The following is a 26,966-nucleotide window of genomic DNA, read 5'->3' as shown; positions in this document are numbered from 1 at the left end:
TTTGTAGTGCATAATTTAACAGACATGCTTGCATTAACAATTCAGATAATTATATTTCACAATGAAAGATAGTAATGATAACATGAAAAGTCAAGAATACTGCACTTGGGACGAGGGAGGGAGGGAAAGAACACTATGGGACAGGGGAGTGGGGAGAAAAGAACACTATGGGACAGGGGAGTGGGGAGAAAAGAACACTATGGGACAGGGGAGAGGGAGAAAAGAACACTATGGGACAGGGGAGGGGGAGAAAAGAACACTATGGGACAGGGGAGGGGGAGAAAAGAACACTATGGGACAGGGGAGAAAAGAACACTATGGGACAGGGGAGAAAAGAACACTATGGGACAGGGGAGAAAAGAACACTATGGGACAGGGGAGAAAAGAACACTATGGGACAGGAGAGAAAAGAACACTATGGGACAGGAGAGAAAAGAACACTATGGGACGGGGGAGAAAAGAACACTATGGGATGGGGGAGAAAAGAACACTATGGGACAGGGGAGGGGGAGAAAAGAACACTATGGGACAGGGGAGGGGGAGAAAAGAACACTATGGGACAGGGGAGAAAAGAACACTATGGGACAGGGGAGAAAAGAACACTATGGGACAGGGGAGAAAAGAACACTATGGGACAGGGGAGAAAAGAACACTATGGGACAGGGGAGAAAAGAACACTATGGGACAGGGGAGAAAAGAACACTATGGGACAGGGGAGAAAAGAACACTATGGGACGGGGGAGAACACTATGGGACGGGGGAGAACACTATGGGACGGGGGAGAACACTATGGGACGGGGGAGAACACTATGGGACGGGGGAGAACACTATGGGACGGGGGAGAACACTATGGGACGGGGGAGAACACTATGGGACGGGGGAGAACACTATGGGACGGGGGAGAACACTATGGGACGGGGGAGAACACTATGGGACGGGGGAGAACACTATGGGACGGGGGAGAACACTATGGGACGGGGGAGAACACTATGGGACGGGGAGAACACTATGGGACAGGGGAGAACACTATGGGACAGGGGAGAACACTATGGGACAGAGGAGGGGGGAAAGAACACTAAAAAAGAGGGAATGGAGAGGAACACTAGAGGGGGGAGAGAGGAACATTTAGGGAGAAGGAAAGTTTTTCATATTAGATTAATTCAATTCATTAAAAAAGTCTAATATTAATAAAATTATAGGAAAAAAAACTTTTTAAAAATCATTTGGGGACAAAAGTAATTTTCGGTTTCGGTTTTCGGCCAAGGGCATCCTGAATTTTCGGTTTCGGCCCAGATTTTTCATTTTGGTGCATCCCTACTATATTTCCTTTCAAAACATGAGGAAATAGATGATAGATTTTTTTTTTTTTAAATGAGGCATTTGTAAAATAAAAAAAAGAAAATAAATAACAAAATTACATACACTCATCCCTACCTTTAGTATACGGCAAGATACTTTAGTCATGTACATGCACCTTGGATCACAGTGTTTAAAAACAGATAGTCTTCTTGATCTTCCCTGCTTAACTTGGTGAAATGATTATTACATTTAAAAATAATGTTTTCAGGTCACAAATGTCCTTTAATTTCTCCAAAGGCATTTCATGCAAATGATCTCCCATGATTCACTGCAGACAAACATTGGAGAACCATATACAGGGGATTGAGAGCAATAAGGGTCTAAAGTGACTGAGTAATCCGTTTGATGGGTGTTTGCGGATGAGAAATGCACAGCATATGTAAGTAAAAACAATGATGTTTACTGGGGAGTACAGAAAAAAAAGGAACTGTCAAAATAATAAAAACACAACAAGATAGTTCCTCATTAAGTAGGACAAACGTTTCAAGGTTTCTTGTCAGTTGAGAGCAAATATTTTTCTGTAATGCACATCTTATAAAAATCAATACTGTGATTCTATTAAATCATTATACTTTCTCTTAATAATACGCTCTACAGCAAGTGCAAGTGTTATCTTTAGATAAGTTGCAAGCAAAGGACAGAAAAAACAAAAATCAATGGCAAGACTAACCACAAATACACCATTAACAATCATGCCAAATGCTCATCCATGTGAGACATTCTACAAGAGTCATTTGCTTGAGAAAGCAATTAATGAGGAAAGGTCACCAACGTAAACATAATTTAAAGGACAACTGTCATCAAACACTTCTTATTTTAAGTGTATAACAATAATGAAACTCAATATTTATTAAATAAGAAGTGAAAATGTGATGTCAGTTATCTTTTAGGCATTTCTGGGGAAATGTGTGCATTGGAGGTAAGCAAAAGCACTGCTTTCTTTACATAAATCACAATAGACGTATAGATTTGACGTATAAATATAATCCTCTGCTCCTTTCTCATTTAGAGGACTTCACAGGACCCCCAAATCTACTTTAATTCCTCATATTCCACAAATTTGTAAAAGTTTAGAGGGAACTACTGTATACATTGATCAGTCACATTAAAACCACTAGCTTAATATCATGTAGGTCCTCCCCATACTGCCAAAACAGCTCTGATACATTGAGAGATGGATTCCACAAGACCTTTGAACATGAACTCCTTGCCCTGGTTGTCATGTTCCTCAAACCATTCCTGAACAATATTTGCAGTGTGGCAGGGTGCATTATCCTGCTGAAAGAGGCCACTGCAATCAGGGAACTATATTGCTAAGAAGGGATGTACGTGGTTTGCAACAATCTCTAGGCAGGTGGTATGTGTCAGAGTAACATCCACCTGAACGCCTGGACCCAAGGTTTCCTAGCAGAACTTTGTCCAGAGCATAACAATGCCTCTGCCAGTCTGCCCTCTACCCATAGTGCATCCTGATGCCATCTCTTGGTGACGCACACGCACCAGGCCATCCACCTGATCTAAAAGAAAAAGTGATTCATCAGACCAGACAACCTTCTTCCGCTGCTCCATGTTCCAGTTCTGACTCTTGAGTCTCAACTGAAGGCTTTTCGGTGGTGGATAGGGGTCATAACTGGCACTATGACTGGTCTGCGGCAACGCAGGAAATTGCGATGCACTATGTGTTTTGACACTTTTCTATCATGGCCAGCATGAAAATGTTTCGCAATTGGAGCAACAGTAGCTCTTTTGTGTGATTGGACCACATGGGTTAGCCTTTGCCCACATGCATCAATGAGCCTCAGGCACCCATGACCCTGATGCCGGTTCACCGGTTGTCCCTCCTTGCACTACTTGTGGTGCATACTAACCACTGTATACTGGGAACAACCCACAAGACTTACTGTCTTGGAGATGCTCTGATAAAGTCATCAAAGTCAATCTTCTCGCTCGCCCATTTTTCCTGCTTTCAATACACGAAATTCAAGACCTGATTGTTCAGTTGCTGCCTAATTTATCCCACCCCTTGTCAGGTGCAGTTGTAATGATATAATCAATGTTGTTCATTTCACCTGTCAGTGGTTTTACTGTTGTGACTGATCAGTCTAAGTCCCCTCAATAGTTCAGTGGTCTGCTGAAATTATTGTAATTGATCTCGGACACCCCAATGATAAACATGATATGCCTTTTAGCAGCCATCCTGCACACTATGACAACAAAACGTTTGTGAAGTCCTGCATTGGGAATTATCTGTAAACATCCTTAGAAATCCCCAGTCAATAGCAAGATGCAATCAAATCCCATAATTGAATTTCCATCACTTTCTCTTTATCAAAGCATTTTACATGTAACAGTGCAGAGAAGTAATCACAATACATCTGTCTGTTATCAAACAAAAACAAATAGTTTGAAAAGTTCTTATTGTGCCCAAAAAAAATAAACAAAACAAAACACAGAATTCTTTGTTCTAGAATTCTGAAAGTTACATTGATACTTGTGAATGAAATTCTTTCTATGTGTCATAAGACAACTAAGGAAGGACTTGTGATCCACTTATGCATTTGGTTATGACAGTTTACAGGAAGGAAGTAGTGAGATTTGTTCTGGGTTTAAGTACGTGTGTAAATGAGTATTTAAGTGCCTCAATGTGTTGCACAGAAAAACAGCCCAGTCATTAAGATCAAAAGTATTCAATGGCAGTAATATTTGATAAAGGATAGGTCCTGCATGTGGCGTACAAAGCAACATGCTCCCGGCATTCGTTTTTTTCACTTTTCAGTCAATGGGCTATTGTGGAAGCAGGACTTTGTACTTTATATTGTCACAGTCTGATGTAAAGCGGAGTAACACAAAGCTCCACAGATGTTGGAGAACTACAATCCTATTCAATAAAGCCTGTCTGAAGGTGATTGATATACCTCTGCAAAGCTCTCCTAGAGTGTAAATTCCTTTGAGCAGGGCCCTCTTCACCTTTTGTATCTTTCCACATTTATCTTGTCTGGCAGATATAAATGCTTATCATGATACTATTAAAAATATTGACCGAAAGGATGTCAGGGTTTCATACTACAATAAAGTTATCTAAAATTGAATCATTGTGTGCCCAATATTAAAACCATTACATGGGATACAATTCCTAAACCTTAATTAACTCAAAATACTATTTTGGTTCGGCTCTTACCCTGATGCCTACTTTTACAAAGAAGTGCAATTCTACTACATTTTGGTTTAAAATATATATATATATACACAGGTCCCCTATTCCTTGCCTTTCTTACCTACCAAGAGAACATGTGATCAGTAGGGCTCAGGCCGGCTGCGGCTGGGATAACGTTGATGTCCAGCTCTGCAATGATTCTTTCATTTTGAAGAATGGACTGCCTACTACAGGAGAGGTGGGAGGTCTGAGCTAACAGGGGAGGGATATCACACTGTCTTGGTCCCCAGGTGCTGAACAGATCAAGATAAACCCCTCACACTGTCTGCCCCAAGGCTGCTCTGTGACACCAACAAATTCCTCACTGTTCATGTGCAAACAAAGCTTCTTACTGATTGGGGGAGGGCAGTGTCCAATAGTGAAACTAGCATCACTAGAATAATTTCTCTCTTAGACCAGTGACATTATTCTCTTGGCTCACATCACATAAACACTTCACAGTCGCTTTATCTTTACATCCCATTCCCCATACATTATGGTATCCTGTTTGCACAGACATGCGAGGCAAAATCCCAATCACATTCAACAGCCAGGGACACTGAACATTCCACTCCAGTCATTGTTCAGGCATGTGACACGGTGACTTTTATAAGTGCAACGATCACTGGGTCAATGGGTCACAGTGTTAAGAAACAGCAAGCCCTGGTGATGTCAATGATCAGACTAGGAAGCAGTTAGTGTGACTAAACAGACACACATCATTCATTGGCTACAAAAGAAAAAGAAAAGAAAAGAAAAAATACAAGAAGTGGAATTAAAGCCCCACATGCGCTTTTCTCAACCGCTTCCAACCATGAAGCACAAGAGATTCATCCATGCAGTGTATATATGAACTTTATTCCACTACTGATCTATAAAAACACAGTGTTATCAGTTTGATCAATTACCATTCTCACCCTTTTTAAATCTGAAATCCATAAACGGTTTTAAAAAACAAACAAAACAAAAAAAAACGGTTTGCCTATTACACTACTCCATTCCATTCTGATAAAACAGTCAGTGTGTTTTTAATCCTCTGTGTTCAGTTTAGATAGAGGCCCAACATATTTAATAATAATGATATACATGTAAAATGAATCCCTAACATTACCTTCATTCTAGCAAATGCCTCAGCCTCAATTAGCTTCAGTATTATATGTGTGTGTGAATAATTAACTTCATTATTATATGTGTGTGAATAATTAACTTCATTATTATATGTGTGTGAATAATTAACTTCATTATTATATGTGTGTGAATAATTAACTTCAGTATTATATGTGTTCGAACACCCAGCTTCAGTACCAAGTGTGTGAACACACTGTGTAAATACCCAGCTTCAACATTGCGTGTGAATACCCAGCTACAGCACTATGCATGTGAACACACTGTGTAAATACCCAGCTTCAACATTGCGTGTGAATACCCAGCTACAGCACTATGCATGTGAACACACTGTGTGAATACCCAGCTTCAACATTGCGTGTGAATACCCAGCTTCAACATTGCGTGTGAATACCCAGCTACAGCACTATGCGTGTGAATACCCAGCTACAGCACTATGCGTGTGAACACCCAGCTTCAGTACTATGCATGTAAACACACTGTGTGAACACCCAGCTTCAGTACTATGCATGTAAACACACTGTGTGAACACCCAGCTTCAGTACTATGCATGTAAACACACTGTGTGAATACCCAGCTACAGCACTATGCGTGTGAATACCCAGCTACAGCACTATGCGTGTGAATACCCAGCTACAGCACTATGCGTGTGAACACCCAGCTTAGTGCTGAAGCTGGGTGTTCACACGCACAGTGCTGAAGCTGGGTGTTCACACGCACAGTGCTGAAGCTGGGTGTTCACACGCACAGTGCTGAAGCTGGGTGTTCACACGCACAGTGCTGAAGCTGGGTGTTCACACGCACAGTGCTGAAGCTGGGTGTTCACACGCACAGTGCTGAAGCTGGGTGTTCACACGCACAGTGCTGAAGCTGGGTGTTCACACGCACAGTGCTGAAGCTGGGTGTTCACACGCACAGTGCTGAAGCTGGGTGTTCACACGCACAGTGCTGAAGCTGGGTGTTCACACGCACAGTGCTGAAGCTGGGTGTTCACACGCACAGTGCTGAAGCTGGGTGTTCACACGCACAGTGCTGAAGCTGGGTGTTCACACGCACAGTGCTGAAGCTGGGTGTTCACACGCACAGTGCTGAAGCTGGGTGTTCACACGCACAGTGCTGAAGCTGGGTGTTCACACGCACAGTGCTGAAGCTGGGTGTTCACACGCACAGTGCTGAAGCTGGGTGTTCACACGCACAGTGCTGAAGCTGGGTGTTCACACGCACAGTGCTGAAGCTGGGTGTTCACACGCACAGTGCTGAAGCTGGGTGCTCACACGCACGCAGTTACAGTACTATGCATGTGAACACACTGTGTGAATACCCAGCTGCAGCACTGCACGTGAATTCCCAGCTTCAGCACTGCGCGTGCATACCAAACTTCAGCACTGCGCGTGCATACCAAACTTCAGCACTGCGCGTGCATACCAAACTTCAGCACTGCGCGTGAATACCAAACATCAGCACTGCGCGTGCATACCAAACATCAGCACTGCGCGTGCATACCAAACATCAGCACTGCGCGTGCATACCAAACATCAGCACTGCGCGTGCATACCAAACATCAGCACTGCGCGTGCATACCAAACTTCAGCACTGCGCGTGCATACCCAGCATCAGCACTGCGCGTGCATACCCAGCTTCAGCACTGCGCGTGCATACCCAGCTTCAGCGCTGCGCGTGCATACCCAGCTTCAGCGCTGCGCGTGAATACCCAGCTTCAGCGCTGCGCGTGAATACCCAGCTTCAGCGCTGCGCGTGAATACCCAGCTTCAGCGCTGCGCGTGAATACCCAGCTTCAGCGCTGCGCGTGAATACCCAGCTTCAGCGCTGCGCGTGAATACCCAGCTTCAGCGCTGCGCGTGAATACCCAGCTTCAGCGCTGCGCGTGAATACCCAGCTTCAGCGCTGCGCGTGAATACCCAGCTTCAGCGCTGCGCATGAATACCCAGCTTCAGCGCTGCGCGTGAATACCCAGCTTCAGCGCTGCGCGTGAATACCCAGCTTCAGCGCTGCGCGTGAATACCCAGCTTCAGCGCTGCGCGTGAATACCCAGCTTCAGCGCTGCGCGTGAATACCCAGCTTCAGCGCTGCGCGTGCATACCCAGCTTCAGCGCTGCGCGTGCATACCCAGCTTCAGCACTGCGCGTGCATACCCAGCTTCAGCACTGCGCATGCATACCCAGCTTCAGCACTGCGCGTGAATACCCAGCTTCAGCACTGCGCGTGAATACCCAGCTTCAGCACTGCACGTGAATACCCAGCTTCAGCACTGCGCGTGAATACCCAGCTTCAGCACTGCGCGTGAATACCCAGCTTCAGCACTGCGCGTGAATACCCAGCTTCAGCACTGCGCGTGAATACCCAGCTTCAGCACTGCGCGTGAATTCCCAGCTTCAGCACTGCGCGTGAATTCCCAGCTTCAGCACTGCGCGTGAATACTAGGGTTTTTCAAGGTGAGAATTCCAAGTGAATTTTAAGTGTCAAATTCACTTAAAGCAAAAATAGCTTTACTGGGGAAATTCTCTAAGTCATCTATGTTCCAGTTCAGTGACTTTGGCCCGAAAATAAAAAATCTTGGAATTCTCACTTCAGTGGATAACCGTGTAAGTGTGTGAATAACCAGCTTCATTACTATGTGTGTGAATGGACAGTTGTGCGTGAATAGCAATAGCTCCTGTTTACTTTAGATCTTGTGGATGTTTGGATGTTACGACTCTCGCTCTGTCTCACTGTGGAATGTAATAGTCTATGGTTAATCAATAGTCTGAGAATGATTCAGGTCAATGATTCCAACCATGCCTCTGTGTTATGTAATCTGGGCACAATAATGCACTTCAAATCTGGCAGAGTAGGCTGGAATGTCAGGAATTCTTTCATTTACACAAACTTTCCAGATAGCATGCTTTGCTTTCCCTCAGGGTGGGTGTCCAGGTAAAACTGCAAGAATAACACAGATTAACCCCTCTGGGACCAGTGACATGTCTGAACCGGTATGGTAATATGAGATTGGCCTACCCCAGATACTGGAGAGGTTAATTAACCCTTTAATGCAAGTGGGTCTGGAATTTTAGGCAAAGTAATTGTCAGCACTGCAGGGTGCCAACATACAATGTACGATAGGTAAACAAAAAAATCTTAAAGCAAAGGATGACAAAGTGACGAAGGTCATACTTGAAAGGGTGTATGGGCTAGAGTCCCGTCCATCCATCATGTAAACGATTCTGTCATCGGTGATGCTTGCCAACTTTCTTCACTCCCTTCCTGCCTGCAGACCCATCCTTCACAAGCAGGCATTGCAAAATTCAGGATATGGCAGTGACACATAGCACTGTACTCATTCTGGCACCCACTGTAATAGCTAGCTAACTCGGCAGATTGTTATTACAAAGGGATTTACATCTTGCCTGATTACTTTTTACTTTAGGGCCAACGCTCTCAGTGCCACAAAAGTAAGCAACGTAACAACTCTCTGATTCACCCACCAATCGGGAGATAATAAATAGCCAGCATGAGACACAAAGTCAATAGATTTGCTGTTTGATCGATAGTCTATGTCTGGAATATCAGACATGCAATGGTTCTAGAGACAGTACAAATTATGTCATCACTGTGTTTTATTTAAACAAACAATTTCCGCTGTCTAATAATTCAGCACAGGTCTGTCTGGCAAAATCTCGCTCCTATAATTAAAAAGAAACAAAAAAAAAAAGTACCTAAAAAAATTACAATTAAAACCGTGTTGGCACATAAATTATGGAATACACTACTGTCTTAAAGCGGCACTGTCATGCCGAACTTACCTTTCCTCAATCTCTTCCTCTTCTCCCCCTCTCTCGGGATCTGTTATTCTTTTCTTCCTGTCTTCTTTAGTTTTCTTTAAAATCATAAGACAAAGTAGGGACTCTGTCTTATGGAGGATTCCTCCGCTTGACCAGCTCTGACCAGCGGAGGAGCAAAGTGTGCTTCATTTCCGCTGGTCAGACCAATTTTCCCATGATCCCTAGCTTTCCTCCCAGTTCCCACAATGCTTCCTGTCAGTATTGCCGAACGTCCTGTCACTTAGACAGAACGCCGGCAAAACTGCCGAATTGCATCCTAACAGAATGAGAAGAGTTTCTCCATTGGTGTTAGGATGCAATTCGGTACTTTGTTCGTATCGGAATTTCATTCTAATGAATGAAACTCCGATCCTATTCATTGCTGTGGCTGCATCTTGCAGCCGCTTAGTAGATAACTCCCTAATTCCCACGGTATTAGGGAGCTATCTACTAAAAGGCTGAAAGACCTGAATTGGTCTTGAAGCCAAATGTACTAATACTAAGTAAAGATTACTTAGTATTAGTAAATAATATGCCCCTACTCGCTATACCGCGAGTAGGGGCATGTCTAGTAAGCAGTGAGCAGCCTGTGGCTGCTCACTGTAAAAAAAAACAAAAAAACACCTAATAACCCCCCCCCCCTGCGCGGGGGTTAAAGATGGGGGGGACCTACTGTCCTCCCCCCTGGCCCCCACCCCTGCGCAGTGGGTGGGGGCCCTAATAAAATAATAAGGGGGGGGACCTACTGTCCTCCCCCCCTGGCCCCCACCCCTGCGCTGTGGGTGGGGGCCCTAATAAAATAATAAGGGGGGGGGGGACCTACTGTCCTCCCCCCCTGGCCCCCACCCCTGCGCTGTGGGTGGGGGCCCTAATAAAATAATAAGGGGGGGGACCTACTGTCCTCCCCCCCTGGCCCCCACCCCTGCGCTGTGGGTGGGGGCCCTAATAAAATAATAAGGGGGGGGGGACCTACTGTCCTCCCCCCCGGCCCCCACCCCTGCGCTGTGGGTGGGGGCCCTAGTAAAATAATAAGGGGGGGGACCTACTGTCCTCTCCCCCTGGCCCCCACCCCTGCGCTGTGGGTGGGGGCCCTAGTAAAATAATAAGGGGGGGGACCTACTGTCCTCCCCCCCTGGCCCCCACCCCTGCGCGGTGGGTGGGGGCCCTAGTAAAATAATAAGGGGGGGGACCTACTGTCCTCCCCCCCTGGCCCCCACCCCTGCGCGGTGGGTGGGGGCCCTAGTAAAATAATAGGGGGGGGGACCTACTGTCCTCCCCCCCTGGCCCCCACCCCTGCGCGGTGGGTGGGGGCCCTAATAAAATAATAAGGGGGGGGACCTACTGTCCTCCCCCCCAGGCCCCCACCCCTGCGCTGTGGGTGGGGGCCCTAATAAAATAATAAGGGGGGGGACCTACTGTCCTCCCCCCCCTGGCCCCCACCCCTGAGCGGTGGGTGGGGGCCCTAAATTAACCCCCCCCCCCATCAAGGTGACTAGGGGTCCCAAGCCCCTAGTCACCCCCCCCCCACCCAAAACATTCTATCCCCTACCTACCCCCCTCACCGTAAAAATAGTGAGGGGGGAATAAAATAACTAACCTGTAAAAAAAAAAATTAAACTTACCATTTGACGTCTTCTTTTTTCTAAATTCTTCTTTCTTCAGCCCCCAAAAAAGCCAAATAAAAATCCATCATACCCGTCGCACTTTAAAAAAAAAAAAAAAAAAAAAACGAGCGCAAAAAAAAAAAAATCCATGTTCACCCATGGAGGGCACGCCGCGTACTGAGCTCCGCAGGGCGGATCAAGGCTTATATAGCCTTGCCCCGCCCTGCAATTAGGCTTAGAACACACTGATTGGTTGGTTTAAGCCAATCAGAGTGCTCTGTGTCATTTTACACAGCGTGGGAAAATTCAAAAGAACTTTCCCACGCTGTGTAAAATGACAGATCACTGTGATTGGATGGTTTTCAAGCCATCCAATCACAGTGCTCTGTGTCATTTTACAAGCGTGGGAAAATTCCAAAGAACTTTCCCAAGCTTGTAAAATTACACAGAGCACTGTGATTGGATGGCTTGAAAACCATCCTATCACAGTGCTCTGTGTCATTTTACAAGCGTGGGAAAGTTCTTTGGAATTTTCCCACGCTTGTAAAATGACACAGAGCACTCTGATTGGCTTAAACCAACCAATCAGTGTGTTCTAAGCCTAATTGCAGGGCGGGGCAAGGCTATATAAGCCTTGACCCGCCCTGCGGAGCTCAGTACGCGGCGTGCCCTCCATGGGTGAACATGGATTAATTTTTTTTTTGCGCTCGTTTTTTTTTTTTTTTTTTTTTTTTTTTAAAGTGCGACGGGTATGATGGATTTTTATTTGGCCTTTTTGGGGGCTGAAGAAAGAAGAATTTAGAAAAAAAGAAGACGTCAAATGGTAAGTTTAATTATTTTTTTTACAGGTTAGTTATTTTATTCCCCCCTCACTATTTTTAGGGTGAGGGGGGTAGGTAGGGGTTAGAATGTTTTGGGGTGGGGGGGGGGTGACTAGGGGCTTGGGACCCCTAGTCACCTTGATGGGGGGGGGGGGTTCATTTAGGGCTCATCGGACCTTCAGAAACTCCTAACTTTTATGTCTTAATGTTAGTATATTTGTAAAGTGCTTTGAGTCTCACAGGGAGAAAAGCGCTATAAAAAAAAAAAGCAAATTATTATTATTATATTATTGTTTAAAGCAACACTGTCAGCTTCTGGGGACTTTGCTGAATTTGCAAAGTTCCTTACTGTGACATCTCCGCTGGTGGTCTGGTGGGCAGGTAAGGTGAGATAAATTACCTGAATCTGTCCCTCACGGGCGCCTCCATCTTGGTTGAGCTGCTCCTCTTGAACTCCTCGTGCTTCAGCATCTTCCATAGACAAAGCCAATTCCTTGCAGCCGTCCTCCCTCTGCTTTGTGTCAGGCGGAGGAGAAATACAGATTTCAAAGTAGTCCATTCTTTGCCTCTGTATATCTCTTTAGACTGGGTTGGAATTTTAGTGAAATTTCAACAGTCATAATGAGTAGATTCGATCTTTATGAAATACAAAATGTTTAATATTGGGGTGACAGTGCCACTTCAAATAGTAACTAGAAAAGCCTATAGGCCAGCATCATAAGTGGGACCCCAGAATGCCAAGGTACTGTGACGCAAGCAAAATGCGTACGTCAAAATTCACACCGTTCGCGTCATAAAATGATGTGGAGAAGCAGCATTCAGTGACAATATGGAGTAGGAGGTGGAGTAGTGAAACAGGGGAAGCATCATACTAGCATACAGTCAGGTATTCCTCTGCAATGTAAAAGGGATAATGATGCCAATATAAGCTGGCTTTGGATTGGGGGTGGGGGGGTGAGGTATACACTTAAAGGACACTGATCAGGGAGTAAAGGCTAAATTGGCATCCTAAGTGATGGCTACATTTCCCACAGTGCCGAGTCAAACTAGGGGCTGGATGAACATCATGGAAAAGGTAGAAAATAAAAAATCTGGGAAGCCATAGCTTAGCTTGACAGTAACCGAATTTCCAACTGTGTAAACGTGCCAAGGGGCAGCTGAAAAAGCATCCGACTGGTGTAATATCATTATCCAAAATAGGAGATGCAGAAATGTATAAAAACACACAAAAACGAAACAACAAAAGTTAACCATGAATGTTGCCAGAGTTTTAAGATAAAAGGACAATATGCTCCCAAAATTCAAACCTCGTTTATTTTCTAGACAGCACACAGTGTTCAATTATAAAATGAATTGCAAACCCTCGGCCAAAGTACTTGTTTAGAACAATTACGACATTAAATATGAACGTCCTCACTTTTAGCACAATCAGACATCTAAATAAACGTTAGCTAGCTGTTCGTTATACTAAAAGTTTGTTTTAGAAATTCCTAGTGTCTATATAACTTTTTTCTACTCCACTGCCCCAGCCTTTTTTAGAGTCCCCGAGCCTCCCTAACCCGCCCAATGCTTGGTGATGATCCTGGGACCTAATGCTGCTTACCTTTTTGTATGTCCTGCACAGCACAGCCCAGCCATCATAGGAAATCCACTATAGTAATGTGCAAGAAGTCTGTTCCTCTGTCCTCCCAAGGACGTGCGCATAAAAGCATGCACATGCCCAGTTCGGCTGGATCTTGTGAGTGTCTTTGCTGGAAGGAGGCGAGTAACAATTGGCCATGAATGACACATGGAAACGTAGTCCCTTACTTTTCCTCACGTATAACTTTCTAAAGCAAAATTATAAAAAAAAAAAAAAAAAAACACACCACACTTGTGTTTCCAGGGAAACACAGTCACAGTGAAGCAAAGCAGAATAAAAAAAAAAGTGACAGTGCCGCTTTAAAAATTTAGATTAACACAGTTTGCCAGCCATGTGCAGGTAAAGTATGTCATTCAGTTAACTTTCAGAGTAGAAGCATGGTGCATGTGGAACATACTAAGTTATAATGCATTATTTAGATGCCTGAACATGCACATGCCTGCCTGAGGCATCATGGGGTAAGGAAGCCAAAAGTACAGCAAAGATAAGTAGGCTTTTACTTACTTTCACTGCTCTTTTCACCCCAGTACACAGGGACATCGCCTTTATTGGGATTGGGGTGCAGGAACAAGGAACTGTCACTTCTCTGGAAGTGACAGTTCCTCTTTAATCAAGGGAACATACAATTGACTTTTGGAGCCTAAAAGGAAGTTCGTTAACGCTTTCTGGTAAAAACCTATTTTTTACCCCCTTCTACTGAATCAACAATTATGAGATGTGATCACAATGTAGTACCAGAATTCAATATGACACATTCTCTGACTTTTACCCAGTGTTGCTTGACTATTTTCAACGAAATCACGACCCCAAATGACAGGACTCTTTCCTGCCAGTAATGCGGCATAAGTTATTTTTGTATCATTTTGTAAATGTCTGTAATTCGTTGTTAAATTTCCCCCTTTCATAACATTGCGCTGCGGAACAAATTTGCGCTATATAAATACCAATAATGGGGGCGGAGCCTGACCGCCAAGCCGACAGGAAGCATGGTGAACAAGCTCCTGGACTTTTGTGGGATTCCTCAGCTGTACCCTGGAATCTTGAGCCTCATTTAGCCCCACCGTGTACTGTCTGCACTGGGGACACTTTAACTAATCCAGGGAGTCCACTCTTGTCCACGAGGTATGCATCCGCGGCCTACAAGCGTCTGAGCCAGGGAGAGGCAGCCGCTCTTTCCACTCAAAAGCCTTCTGTCTGAACTCAACGTGTTCCTACTCTCTCTCCCCCCCACACTTGATCCGGCGGGGGTTATCCCAGACCCCACTGGGTTAATAAACACAAAAAGCACTAATGTACTTACAGTTCCCATGCTCTGAAGCCTCCATACACAATGGCCAAGACAACTCTTCCTGGGCCGTAGAGCCCGACACAGTGCAGCTCACAACTACAAGATCATTCCAGTTGCATACTGTTGAGGCAATCTTTGAGCAATTTTGGGCCCAAATGGAGAAGTGTATGGCAAAACACATTCTTTGCTGCCTGAAAGAGACCGGAGGAGATGGGACACAAGCAAGCGGCGAGTGCAGAGACACACTCAAGCCCGGGTCTCACAACCTAGCCAACCACAGTGACCAGAGCCTGCTTTAAATAGTGTACCTGCTGCAAGACTGCAGTTGCGGAGGAATTAGAGAAGCACACCTCATAGCCGGAAGACAGGTACCCAGCTCACAAGCTACTCACCTGGCTCTCGATCCAAGCGGAGTCTTCACCCCCCTACGTAGCCCACACCCTCGGGAAGTCCTAGACCTGAAGGAGAAACAACCACTGTGAGGGGATCCATCACTTGTGTCTGTGGTCGCTGCCCTTAGTCACGATCTGATTGCTTGGCTACCTGCTTGTAGTAATCTTTTATTTGCTTTCGACCTGTTGTCTTTTATCTTTATTTTCTTTTCAAAATAGTGGCTTTATAGAAATGGTACTCAGCCCCAGTGGTAATTTTAACGAGTGTGCAACCCAAGGCATAAGCTATTATTAAAATAACTGATAATATGATACTGACATAGGTAACATGTTTATTACGTATCACCCTTTATGCGGTCTTAATTGCATATAAAGAATCCGGCCTACATGTCTATTTGTCTCTACCTATATTTTACCTTGTTATCTAACACAACTTTAAGCATGTTAATCTCGTCTGTTGAACTTAAAATGATAATGATTGATTGCGTGTTTCTTTCAGGTTTTCCAAAGCAGACTTTTAGGATATAATGGACATGCGTATTAGTTGTGATATTGATTGGAGGAAATTAATTTAATGTAACAGGGCTTTGTTTGCGCTACAGTAATAATTGATATTAGTTTTGTGATGTTGCTTGCAGTGGAGGCGTTTGTTCTGTTCGTACACAAACTGGTTTGCTAATTTTCTGAGTATCCTTTAATTAGAAGAATTTTCAATAATTCATCACGTCATTTTGACAGTTCAAATCAATATGGCAAAAATAGTTCTGTTAATGTGTCAATAAATCTTTGGAAGGATTCAAATCGCTTAAAGGAACAGTTTGGGCACCATAACAACTTAATTGACATGAAGAGGATTAGTGCCAGGAGGACACTGTGTCAGGATTACATTGATCCAGCATGCAGAATAGTATCTCACCCTAGAATTAAAGGTAACGTCTTACCAGGCCTTAGAATGGCCGGACTTAACGTACCCGAGAATAGTCAGAAAACTAGCCGAGGTCAGGGACACAGAACGAGACACAGCGATAAGGAAAAGCCAAAAGTCAAGGGTACCAGAAATCAAGGAAGTCAAAAAAACTGAAAAACACGATCAGGAACACACTCTCGGATAACCATCTAATGGAAACCACGACAGGACATTGAGCTAAGGAATAAGTGAGTTTAAATAACCCTCTTGCAGATCCGATTGGCTGTACCTAGCACTTGACCCCAAAAGGTGCATGTGCATCTTTTGTGTGACATCACCCGCGTGTCGTGCTATATAATTGTGTGGGTCCGCAGCAGCCAGCATGCACCGACATGCCGCAAAAGCCAGGCATCATGGCAGAAGACCGCCGAGCAGCACTCCCCTCAATCCTTGGAAGGTAATTATCTCCATTTTTGCCACATGCAGTCGAAGGATCCATGACATGCCGGTGCTGGATTACCTTTAGCAGTTAAACAGTTCATGAATAATTTTACCCCTAGGTACGTTCTCCAGTGCAGGATCTGTCTATCATTCCTCTTGCCCATAGTCTCGCTTTCTGAAATTCTTCATAATGGAAGATTTAGACAGCATCTGGCAGGGGAGCTGCTGATTGATTTAGAGAAGTCAGCTGATGTGCAAAGCCAAACAGCTCACATTCATAAAAATGGCTTGAAAAAGGTACATACACAAATGGTTTAAACTTTAACCTCTAAAGGTAAGTTAGCGCCAGAGACCTGCTGGCAACATAATAATTTCATGTTGATGGTCACATAATATTCTTGAAACTTGACTGCTTAATGTAAGGCTTAGGGCCCCTGCTTTGGTGAACCAATAATGGGAAAAATGTTGTCAAAAAGTATTAGAATAGTTCCGGGTTGGCAGTTTGTTTAGGTGAGGTTGTGGTCTGCGGCATGTATTGGAGCCTGATTTGGCTTAAGGGTTGGTAAGAGTAGGAGATCCAGCACACACCCACACACACACAATATACAGCCAGCTAGCAAACAATAGGTACACACACACACACAACACAGCCAACACACACACCATACAGTCAGCATACACACACGCATACACCATACAGCCAGCACACACCAGACACACAGCATACAGCCAGAATACACACACACAAACATAAAGGCAGCACTCATACGCACACTCACAACATGCAGACAGCACAGAAACATACATTACACACATATACAGATGAAACACACCATACACACAATGGGGCAGGACCAAGGGCAAGACACTAAACCCAACATTCTTTAAAAATAAATCTGAATGGAAAAAAATAGCCTGCTGTAACTGTAGCGGAGGTGGAACATTTTTCCAGATAAGCTATGTGGCAACAGTTTTTTCTTTCAGAATTAATCTGGGAAAATTCAGAATTTAGTCAATAACCCTGCCAATGTCCAGGTCTAAGCAGGTTCCCTCAAACTTTCTAATTGTAAATATAGTGGAAGGACAAGTATATTGTCATTACGGACAAATAGATTGGGCTTTCACTTCTGTCCTTGGACAAGTAGATTTAATAAAAAAATTTAAAAAAATTCCACTCCCCTGATATGTTAGGTACATTTTTAATAAAGGAACTATGCCAAGCACTATAACCACTACAGCGTGCCATAGTTGTTATGGAGTGAGGAGTGCCATGATACCCCACAGTGTAACCTCTTAATAACAGTAATCTGAAGTTAGATGTACTCTTGCCAACTTGACACTGCCCTCTAAATATCTCCTGCTGTAAAATTGTCATGTTTTGGTCTGCTGGCGGTAACATGCTTTTTGAATTCACTAGCGGCAAATAAAGAGCACCTAAAGGTATTTTCAAGAGGAATTTCTTTTATTTTTTCTTCTTGGCTCCTAGCCAGACCAGCACACCCTGATCATGTCAAAAAAAAAAAACTTCCATTGCTATCTCAGTGGAATTTGATGGATTCTATTTGTGAAGAGCATGTATGTTCGTGGATCACAAGTTCCAGCAGGCCATACCGTGCTACACAATGAAAAAGAAACGGATTTCTTAACCTTTTGAATACCAAGGAGTTACAATAAGGGGCAACACACACCAAGGTACTAAACTCTCTTGGTGGAAAAATATGTTCTGTAACGGAACACGTCTCACCCCAACAGCCCACTATAGTGTTTGTGGTGCGAGGAGTGCTCTGATGACCTCCAAGGGTAAGTAGTCAAAACGCTTAAACATTTGACAACATACCAGGGGTCCAATTGGTGCCTGTTGCCAACGCCTTTTCTATAAATGGAAGCTCCTGATTGGAGTTTCTGTTAGCTCTACCAAGCTAAGCCTTGCAGGGTGGTCGGATCATTGTCTGCGAGCATCAGCTGCACACACAGTCTTAGCCAGTGACAGAGGCCCTGCACAGCCAGGCTCCGTGCAGAATCTTCTGTCATAAGTGGATTAAAAAAAAAAAAAATCTGACATCAAGTAAGTAGAATAGATTAAGGGAATCATTTTTTTGCAATGCTTGGATTGTCATCAGGAAACAGACAGTTGACCAATTATTTCTTCCTTAGTTCCTAAACAAATTATGACTTATGCCAAAACAGTACCCTTTTTATTATTGCTAACGTACTACCATTTCAAGTTATTGCAAATACCAAGACTTTCCACTGAGCTTTGAACAAGCCAAAAAGCAAATAACCCATTCATGATGAAGAATTGAACTTAAAGGACCACTACTCGTTTTCCTGGCACTATAGTGTCAATAGGTCCCCCCCACCCTCATGGCCCCCCTCCTGCTGGGCTGAAGTGGGAGGAAGGGGTAAAAATCTTACCTTTCTCCAGCGCTGGGGAACTCTCCTCCTCCTTCTGAAGTCACTGGCTGAATGCGCATGTGCGGCAAGAGCCGCGCGCACATTCAGTCCATAGGAAAGCTTTCTCAATGCTTTCCTATGGACGCTGGCGTCTTCTCACTGTGAAAATCACAGTGAGAAGCGTGGAAGCGCCTCTAGCGGCTGTCAGTGAGACAGCCACTAGAGGCTGGATTAACCCAAATGTAAACATAGTTTCTCTGAAACTGCTATGTTTACAGCAGGCAGGGTTAACCCTAGATGGACTTGGCACCCAGACCACTTCATTAAGCTTAAGTGGTTTGGGTGGCTATAGTGGTCCTTTAAGAAGCCCAGATTTTTCTGGATTACAAAAATCATGTAAGCCATAGGTTTGCAGGTGATTATGGGTACCGCAGTACGAAACATCTGGGAGCCACATTTTGGCACCTCTGCTTTACAGTCTATATACACCTTTATAAAATGCTTAGATATACGATACTGACAATTTACCGTATTTTTCGCTCCATAAGACGCACTTTTTTTCCCCTCAAAAGTGAGGGGAAATGTCTGTGCGTCTTATGGAGCGAATATGAAGCTTCACTTACCTGTCTTGCAGCGTTGGCCGGCAGCACAGGGCGCACCGCGGTAGTGGAACTTGAATTTCATGTTCCGGTTTCCGGCGGGACTGAAAGGAAGTGTGCACAAGCTGAGTGCGCACTTCCTTTCAGTCCCGCCGGAAACCGGAACATGAAATTCAAGTTCCACTACCGCGGTGCGCCCTGTGCTGCCGGCCAACGCTGCAAGACAGGTAAGTAATAATGGGACAAGGGGAGGGGGACAGTATGGGAGAGAAGAATATGGGGAGGGAGGGGGGGTGAAGAATATGGGGGGGGGGGAGGGGGGGTGAAGAATATGGGGAGGGGGTGAAGAATATGGGGAGGGGGTGAAGAATATGGGGAGGGGGTGAAGAATATGGGGAGGGGGTGAAGAATATGGGGAGGGGGTGAAGAATATGGGGGGGGGTGAAGTCTATGGGGAGGGAGGGGGGGTGAAGTCTATGGGGAGGGAGGGGGGGTGAAGTCTATGGGGAGGGAGGGGGGGTGAAGTCTATGGGGAGGGGGGGGTGAAGTCTATGGGGGGGGGGGGTGAAGTCTATGGGGGGGGGGGTGAAGTCTATGGGGAGGGGGGGTGAAGTCTATGGGGGGGGGGGGGGTGAAGTCTATGGGGAGGGGGGGGGTGAAGTCTATGGGGAGGGGGGGGGTGAAGTCTATGGGGAGGGGGGGGGTGAAGTCTATGGGGAGGGGGGGGGTGAAGTCTATGGGGAGGGGGGGGTGAAGTCTATGGGGGGGGGGGGGTGAAGTCTATGGGGAGGGGGGGGGTGAAGTCTATGGGGAGGGGGGGTGAAGTCTATGGGGAGGGGGGGGGTGAAGTCTATGGGGAGGGGGGGTGAAGTCTATGGGGAGAGGGGGGGTGAAGTCTATGGGGAGGGGGGGTGAAGTCTATGGGGAGAGGGGGGGTGAAGTCTATGGGGAGGGGGGGGGTGAAGTCTATGGGGAGGGGGGGGTGAAGTCTATGGGGAGGGGGGGGTGAAGTCTATGGGGAGGGGGGGGTGAAGTCTATGGGGAGGGGGGGGTGAAGTCTATGGGGAGGGGGGGTGAAGTCTATGGGGAGGGGGGGGGTGAAGTCTATGGGGAGGGGGGGGGTGAAGACTATGGGGAGGGGGGGGGGTGAAGACTATGGGGAGGGGGTGAGTGAGGACTATGGGAGAGAGGAGAAGACTATGGGAGGGGGGGACACTATGGGACAGGGGAGAAAAAAAATATTCTGTACAAACTGTCCCATAGTAAGAAACACTATGGGACAGTTTGTTCAGAATATTTTTTTTCTGGGTTTCTTCCTCTAAAAACTAGGTGCGTCTTATGGTGAGGTGCGTCTTATGGAGCGAAAAATACGGTACTTAGGTGCCTTATAATTAAAGGGTTGAACTACGGATGTGTTTTGTTGTTGTGCTTTAGCATTGATTCATAACTATGCAAGATATTTCAGAGCATTTTATGAGTCATATCAATAGTGAATCAAAACTTACACAAATTATCATTCTTGCATTATTTAAAAGAAAATGGTAACACCCTGTTGTAGTGAACATTATGAATGTAGAATTTAAAGGGACACTATAGTCACCCAGACCACTTCAGCTCAATGAAGTGGTCTGGGTGCCAGGTCCCTCTAGTTTTAACCCTTCCTGCTGTAAACATAGCAGTTTACCCAAAGAGGCAATATAATTTCTCCATTAAAAGATAAACATATCAACAGCCTGCAGATTAAATATGATTTCCCTGATTATTCTTCTTTGCAAAAAAACAAAACAATAAAACATCAGTTCAGTCTGATTAAACAGACTATCTGCATCTCTGAGTCAATAGCATTTTGGATGTTTGCCAGCTTTTGTCAGCTTTCAGGCCCTTCAGTAAAGGTGACTATGGCTCTCTTCAAATATGACAGATGTTAACGGCAGACATATGTCCCCGGTCATTCGTAGCTTATATCATATTGATGTCAATAAAATACTTCAGAGTCCAAAGACCCAAAGGGCACTGTATAACTATTGAAGGGTGAATGAGACAATAAAATAAAGTATATGTGTATTGAGTGAAAATTACAGGAAGAAAAAGGACAAGTGGGCAATATTACAAGCAGAAATGATATCTGGGACATGGTGAAGTTCCATGTGCCATACCTAGATGCCAAATGAACAGCACTGGACTCAATAATTGCACATACCACAATTATTATGCAATCAGATTAATTTATTAATGCATGGTTCAGTGAGTGGGTTGTGTAAATAGAACACTGCAAACAACTATAACCACTACAGCCTGAACAATTTGATAACTATTGCTAGGACAGGCATAGACAACCTTTGGCACTCCAGATGTTTTGGACTACACTTCCCATGATTCTTTGCCAAGGTGTAAGAGCATTATGGGGGAAGTAGTCCACAACATCTGCAGTGCCGAAGGTTGCCTATCCCTGACCTAGGGCCAGGGCCACAGGAGGAGATGACCAGAGAGTGACGGTCATACTGCACCACTCGGTGTTGTGTTAAGATATAAAAACAGCTATTCAGAATTGACAGTAGATTACTTGGCACCACCTGGCTGTTTGTAGAAGCCTGGTTTCGGAAATCCAGAGGACGTATACCAACACTGACTCACAGTCCAGTAAAACTAAAAGATAATGAAGATTGCAGTATATTCGTGTGGGAGGATGTGTGGACATGGATCTGTATTCTATACTAAGAACCAGGCTGGGAAAGAAGGACATTTCTGGAAAGCAGTCAGCAGAACCATTTGCAGTAAACTTGCACAAATAATAATCTGTGATTTAACTTTCAACAGCTTTACAGATATAAGCAAAACACTAAAAGAAATATGTTGTTGCCATGGCATATAAAACAAAATAACCATATGGTTAGTAACATACAGCACAACGGTATTTTGTATTTTAAAGGGGTAATAGCCACATAATAATATAATAAACTTTACAGTCGTATACCCACCTCTCACCAGCCCTGCACAAACTCAATAAATCTACTCAGAAAAATCTTAAAACATCTCACACCAGCAACTTACAAACCAACCCTGTAACACTCATGGAAGCCACTCATCAACCTACCCAAGATAAACTCAGGTCAGCTACCTGCCAGCCCGTGATACATTTCAACAAGACACCTTGTAACCAACTTTGTACAAGACATTGCAAACAAGCCAAGCTTCCACGTTCTCTGCACTCAGAAAGCCAAGATTCTCACCGATCCTGCAAGATTCTCACCGATCCTGCAGCTATACAGGACAGCTCCTTAGTAACTCCGGGTAATCTGCTCCTCAACCCTTCATGCACTCAGAGGTGCTTCTCACCAACGCAACAAACTGAGGCTGGCTATTCGGAATCTGCGCACACAACTGTATCTGTCTCGCACCAGCCCACCATGTACAGTATATACAGTGAGACCAGCTACTCACCAAGCAGCCCTGTGCGCACTCTAGACAGCCATTCACCAATCCTGGACACACTCAGATGAGTCACTACAGAGCCGGACCATTATAGTGCCAGGAGAACACACTCGTTATCTTGGCACTATAGTGTTAATAGGTCCCCCTCCCGCCGGGCTGAAGTTGGAGGAAGGGGTTAAGGGCTTACCTTTCTCCAGCGCCGGGCTCAATCGGCGCTGGGGACTCTCCTCCTCCTTCCGAAGTCATCGGCTGAATGCGCATGCACGGCAAGAGCCGCGCGCGCGCATTCAGCCTGTTCCTATGGACGCAGGCGTCGAAGCGCCTCTAGCGGCTGTCAGTGAGACAGCCACTAGAGGCTGGATTAACCCTATTGTAAACATAGCAGTTTCTCTGAAACTGCTATGTTTACAGCTGCAGGGTTAACCCCAGATGGACCTGGCACCCAGACCACGTCATTGAGCTGAAGTGGTCTGGGTGCCTATAGTGGTCCTTTAGTGACCAACCCCATTCATACTCACACCAGGCTTACTCACCAAAGTGAGAGATGCCAGGAAACCTAAAATGTAGGTCAGAGTAGCCAAATTAGGAAATAAAAATCTCCAAGTCATTTCTGTTTTCATTAAGGATATTTTAACATTAACTTGGAAATGTACTTTGAATTTCTTGGAAATTCTTACTATGGTAAATACCTTGACCATGTCAAAGCTCCACCTGCCCCACTCTCAGGAATTTTAACTCTCTTACTCCCAAATGTTTTTTTTGTTTTTTTTCAGACCTCTGCACTACTTAGGTGCAAATGCCTAAGAAAAAACTAAACATGTCACTCTATTGGAAATGTATTTCCCATTACATTTAGTTCAACAAGCTGCCTTCCCCTGCTTGACTAAAACTCCTATCATGCTCAGTGAAATTCTGTCTGAAGCTTGTTGCAGTTCGAATACACAGATTATATAATGGGATGGTGAAGAAACAGATTATGTGGAATATCACTCCAAAGGAATTTTAGTCCACAGTAGCTTGAAAAAGCAAGTCATTTTAACAGACACAAAAAATAAATAGTTAAAAATGGCTTTGAATTCATAGAATCCTTGAAAAGCTTTTCATTGGACGACATACCCAGCACGGTCAAACTGTATGTGGATATTCATTAGCTGCTAATGTTTAAGTCAAACTAGTTGTGGACATTTTAGTAAAACCCTTTTTTTTTTTTTTTTTTTTGCAATGAGTAACTATATGCATTAAAATACATGTATTTTTAGGAGTTTCCCTTTATTCCGAGCCAGGGTCTCTAGTACCAGTCAAAACTACGGATACCTGCTCATATTCTATCTTTCAACATGTGAAGGGCAGCTCAGCACATGTCTCCTATTATTACATGGTTCATGTCTAGGTTAGATAACTGGTTGAAACATTCTATCAGCCCATGAGTTGCTATATTAACCAATTCACTGCAGTGCTGTGCTGATTCTTGGCTCCTCCCCTACACACTGGTATGGGCGAGAAAGAAGAACTGTCTTGAGGAAGTGAGACAGGCAGGAGAAGACAACATTGTTAATACTTTGTAACACCACCTCATCCTGTCACTGCATGAGCCAACCTTTAGAACAGCCCCCAATGACAGACACAAGTCCAAACAGATTTCTCAACATGTGGTCATTCTCTACATTAACCAGTCTGGTTACAATCATATGTTAGTGATTCTGTCTATAAAGTAAAACAGATAAAATATTAAATGCAGTAAGCAAAGTATCCAAAACCTTAGTTTAACAGAAACAAGCTGGTAGGTTTTGATCTTTTTCTCCAGTTAGGGGGGTGGAGGGGTTAAGAACAGTGATCATCTCTGCCTAAGGCCCATATATTTTTAAGCTTATGTAATGTTATCTTATATGTTAACTTATCTGTCCAAGGCTTGTATGAAATATGCTTAATTAAGAGTAGATCCTTTTAAAGCACTGCTTTAAATGATTAACTTTCATTCCTGTCCTCAGCAAAGACATTATGGGGCAATGTTCTAAAAATGGAGCGATGATCAGGAACATTCCAATGGTTTCCATGGTGATTGCAACACTTGTAGAATCTTGGCCCAGAATAGCATTTTCAAACATAGCCCAACTATACATATTTCAGCAAAAGACACTTAAAGCAGAAATCACACTATACAACTATGCTTTACTATGGGAGTTTAAAAGATGCGGGACATCCTCATGCACAGCATGTTAAACTCCATGAATCAGCAGGAAGCGCCTCTAGTGGCAGTCTGGTAGACAGTCTTAACCCTGCAATGTAAACATTTACAGTTTCTGTGAAACTGCAATGTTTTAGACTGCAGGGTTAAAGTGGTACGGTGATCCCCCCTCCCCCCTGAAAAATTTGTATTTCATAAAGGCAAAATCTTTAGGAAATACTCTGACTGTTGTAATTTCATTGAAGTAAAGAGATATACTGAGACAAGTAGGAACTAATTTGTCTCTTTATATTTTCAATGCCTGACACTTCTAGACACTGGGTGGAGCTATCCCCATCTAAAAGTGTCAATTCCCCCAGTCATCGCTAGTTACAGCTGTGGGGAATTGGGTTTATCTATGGAGGATCCCACCGTCTTGCTGGACCTTCCATAGACCTCAAAGCTGTACTCTTTACAGCACGGACATTGGCTCCTGGCGCCTCTGAGAAGGTTCCGCCAGAAGAAAATGGCGGTGCCCGCGAGGGACTGGTTCAGGTAAGTAGAGCTCACCTTTGCCTGCCTCCACTAGGCCATCGTACCACCTGTGGTGATATCACCATTGAGGATCTTTGAAAAATCTGTAGTCCCCATACAGTTTTTTTTTTTTTTTTTTCAAGGGGACAGGGACAGTAAAAACAGAGCACATCAATGAAATAAAATGCCCTGGGTGCCTATAGTGTCCCTTTTAATCCCCCCTTTATATTATTGTAAAGCCCTCTGGAATAAGTTGGCTCTATATAAATACCAATGTATGTAGTATTAATGCAAATTTTAATAAAGCAATACACCAACAGAAAACAGTGTATATAGACTCTATGCACAAAAACTTTATACACATTACAGTATCAATCTTGGGCCATAGATTAAAAAGCTATGGTCTGTACTGTGTATGCATGCATAGAAACAGTGCAGGTATTCATGTCACAGGATTGTAACTTTAATATAGGCAAAAATCTAAATATTATAGCCAGAAAGATTGCAAAATATGTCTGACGGTAGATAGATAGATAGATATTGTAAAGCGCTGTGGAACAAGTTGGTGCTATATAGATGCCAAAAATAATAATACTAATCATAATAAATACATACAGGTACAGCAATAGTTGTAGCATAACAATGTGCACAGGATCACATGACATAACTTTCACTGGACTATACATGATATATGTATAAATACATAGTAAAACACGTTATATGTCTATATATATATATATATATATATATATATATATATATACACACACATTGCTGCACAGATAGTTCAGTGGTTTCTATCAATGTTAACAATACTTCATGTAAGTGACCAAGTGCAGACAGCACAGCACAGCACTGACACCCCCCCCCCCCCCCCCCATGCTGGACCCACATACACGTCCCCCAATCACCACATATAACATGTACCCCACACCCAGTCTATGTACACACAGTGACCCAGGCACTTACCAGCAGCAGTGGAGATCAGACCCACAGCTGCTTGCGTGTCCCCCGCCCTTTCCTCACATCCCACGTTCACAGCTTTCTCCTGCGGCGCGCGTCCGCCCTCTTCGCACTAGATGGGTCAGCGCACTCCAGGCCCGCTCTCACCAGTCTCCCAGTGCGCGCTCCCGGTCTGCTCTCACCAGTCTCCCAGTGCGCGCTCACAGCGTGCACCGCGGTACAGGAACTTCAATTTCAGGTTCCGGTTTCCGGCGGGACTGAAAGGAAGTGCGCACTCAGTGTGCACACTT

General features: G+C 44.4%; 1 protein-coding gene across 8 annotated transcripts in view; it reads right to left on the bottom strand.

Moving 5' to 3' along the window:
- Positions 1-24,992, bottom strand: part of PIK3CB (phosphatidylinositol-4,5-bisphosphate 3-kinase catalytic subunit beta) — a 191,440-nt gene extending 166,448 nt beyond the window's left edge. For 2 of the 8 annotated variants that reach the window (XM_063442334.1, XM_063442324.1), the window contains exon 1: positions 22,834-22,926. The gene's annotated coding sequence lies outside the window, so the exon portion shown is untranslated. Of the gene's footprint in view, positions 1-1,434; positions 1,455-8,848; positions 8,921-22,813; positions 22,927-23,060; positions 23,096-23,202; positions 23,276-24,909 lie in introns of those variants that run through there. The other 6 variants (XM_063442326.1, XM_063442325.1, XM_063442329.1 and 3 more) reach the window with 6 other exon arrangements.
- Positions 24,993-26,966: the final 1,974 nt, after the last annotated feature.

This window comes from Pelobates fuscus, chromosome 2 (genome assembly GCF_036172605.1).
Source record: "Pelobates fuscus isolate aPelFus1 chromosome 2, aPelFus1.pri, whole genome shotgun sequence".
Classification (NCBI taxonomy): Eukaryota; Metazoa; Chordata; class Amphibia; order Anura; family Pelobatidae; genus Pelobates; species Pelobates fuscus.
Note: the sequence above shows the minus strand (reverse complement) of the source record. Positions and strands in the feature narration are given on the sequence as shown.